This window comes from Zonotrichia albicollis, chromosome 8 (assembly GCF_047830755.1).
Source record: "Zonotrichia albicollis isolate bZonAlb1 chromosome 8, bZonAlb1.hap1, whole genome shotgun sequence".
Classification (NCBI taxonomy): Eukaryota; Metazoa; Chordata; class Aves; order Passeriformes; family Passerellidae; genus Zonotrichia; species Zonotrichia albicollis.
The window spans coordinates 22,244,975-22,247,987 of NC_133826.1; positions in this window are offsets into that span (position 1 = coordinate 22,244,975).

The window sequence follows — 3,013 nt, forward strand, 5'->3', positions numbered from 1 at the left end:
TTGATTAGTAAGAAATATTTTGACAAAATGGGGTAGGTAATTAATTCAGCTAATGTAGTTACAGCTTGTCTGTGTAGTTTCATATATAAGAGAAAAGGCATCTTCCATTTATAAAGCAGAGAGAAAGCAATAATATCAGTCTGTAAGACTGATTGAGTCTCGAAGCCGTAGCATTTTATATCAAAAGGGCCAGCAGGGACATAAAAGGCACGCAGTCTCATTCATGTACTTTTAAGTGTCCATTTAACTTAATTTTCTGTAGCCCACTCTTTCTTTAAAAGTAAAAAATATTATGCTGGACAGTCAGAAAAGTAAATAAGAGGCATTGTTAACACTTGTGGCTGCAGCCCAAGGAGTAACAATGCAAGTTTCTTGGCACATTAAAATATTCACCTCCAAGGTGCTTGGTTACTTTCTGAACTGCTCTCAGCTCTCCCTGCTGACATTACATGCAGGGCTCCTTACAGTGATGGGGTAGGTATTTGTTTGGTAAAGGTAATTATCATCTAGGAGCCAAACACAAATCACAAGCCTGCATGTCTGTCTATCGAAGATAGAGTAGTAGTCAGTGCTTTCGGCTTTCCTGAGGATGCATTTGATTTTACTGATTCAGGACATTAGGCAACGTTGTTTACTTTTTTTTTTTTTTTTGCTAGATAATAATTCCTGAAAAATTCTTGTTTCATGTTCTCTATTGCATCTCAGTTCTAGAATCAAGGAGTATGTGGCAAAGCAAGCTACTTGAGCATTTACTCTGTGGAATGTCCAAATTCCTCAAAGAAAATGGTGAAATAAGAATTCCTAGGGTGTAAATAAAAAACTACAACATCTCTCCCAGTGACTGCTTATACTTACAACTTGATAACCATTTCTTAGCTTGTTCTTTCCCTTATTATTTATTTGCTATAGGCAGCATTCTCACAGATGCAAAATGCTATATATCTGTTCTGCCTCAAAAATCCTTTCTGAAGTGTGCAACTGAGGTGCAAAAGGGAAGACTTTCATTATCTTGCAGTGAAATAATTAACAGCATTTTTATTCTCTGTTAACGCCTAATTTGAAAAGAGAGCAAACTAGAAAATAACACTGATTTTTGTCAAGCCAGAGCTGACCTTCAGTCTAGCCCTCTGTTCCTAGCAGAAGCAAATACCAGAAATTTCAAAGGATGCTTTTTCACAATCCTATTTCCAAAAAGGAGAGGCAAGCTTGAGCCAGAAAGGAGTACAGCTAAAAAAACCTATCATTTATAATATTAATCATATTAGTTAAATTAGAATTGTCTATATTTTGTATAGTTTGTTGTGATAAAATCAATCTGCAGAGGGGAACACCTTACAGTAACATGCAAGCCAGGAATTCAGTGATTATCATAGATTTGTTTTTCTAGATACTGCAAGAGAAGCTGGCAAAATAATCTGTACACTTAGATGCATCAAGCACTACAGTTGTGAGGTTTTTGTCCAAAGCTATGAAAAGAAAAAAAAATAAACCATACAAATGTACAAACTTCTAACATAAAACCTACTCCAGAGAAATGTTTTACGGTAAAGGAGCATCAGAACAAAAATTATGACAACTGCCTTTGCTAGAACGTGGAAGCACGGAGAGTTGCTTCCTGTGGGTTTGAATGACTTAAATAAATATGAAAGTACTGGTTATCTGAAGGCAAGACAAGGATATGTGTATAGGTATGTGTCGAGATAAGTCTGTGTCAAGTGAGAAGCGCAAAAGAATTGTTCAACATTGCAGAATAACTGAATAAAGTCTCTGACACTGTAGTAGCTTCTGGAAATTCCAGTAGTATAATTTGTGTCCTGCATTTGGCTGAAGGAGGAAGAAATATTTTGAAGTCAATTTAATGCATGTGCCAGGTGCTTGGATTAGCAGCTCTGAAGGATGAAGTCCAAAGCACAGAGCAGCATTGCTGTCCCATATATTCTGTCTCATTCTGAAGGTTATGCTTTCTTTAGAGACAAGAGTGTAATTTAATCTCCATGTTCATTCAGCTCCTGGCTCCAAGCCCACAAAATCAGAGAGAGAATATTTCACCAATTGCAGGGGGCTGCAGTGTCATCCTTCTGTCACTTGACCTGGTCCTGTGAGCCATTTCTCTGGTGAATAATTCTGAGGGAGATGTGCTAGGACTGAACAATTTTACTTCTTTTTCAAGACCAGGAAAGCAAAGAAGTGCTGTGTCTAGACATGGATATGTATCCACTAGAAAGACCCCCAAGACATTTCTCACTTGTAACAATACTGAAAACCTACCTTTGTCTTGTGTTCTCTCAAGCCTTGTCTGAAATGTTTCCTTTTTTCTTTCTCAGATAATGCTTCCCTTTCAACATGTTTGCTTTCTTAATGCAGGAGACAGTTCTGTATCTTTGAAAAAATTTGGGTTGTCTAGTGCCCTTTGTCAGGTCAGAGCACTATGTGCAGGACTGTCTCTAAAAAAATCTAAATGTTGTTAAAAAAATCAAACCTTAATGTCTCTAATCAGACACAGAGGAATAACATTGTTCTGGCTTTGTTTTAGATTTTGCCAATATTTCATCAGGATTATTTAAATAATTTATTTTTCTAATTTAAATGAAGTGAAAAATGCAGCACATGAGCAAGACTAGAAATATCTCTGTTAAGTATTAAATAAAGGGGAGAAGAAATTCAGCTTATTGAAGAATGCAGTGATTTACAAAAGAAAAACTAAAATGCAGAGGGGTTTTTTTCTTTGTCCCGAGCGCCATCAAGTTCTTTACTGATTGGAATAATTAATGGTTGTAATATTTTCCTAAGGACAACGGGAGGAAACCACATTGTGGCTGTGACACAAATAATTGCTTTCCTACATTTACTTACTTTCTGCAGTAATAAATACACATAAGGCTCAGCTTAAGAATTTCACAATATACTTAAATTTCTGATCAAGCTGATTTGAATTAAGTCCACCATGCTAACCTTTTTCAATAGAACTTTACAATATACTATAAAACTGTTGTTTAAACAATCCTCCCCATAA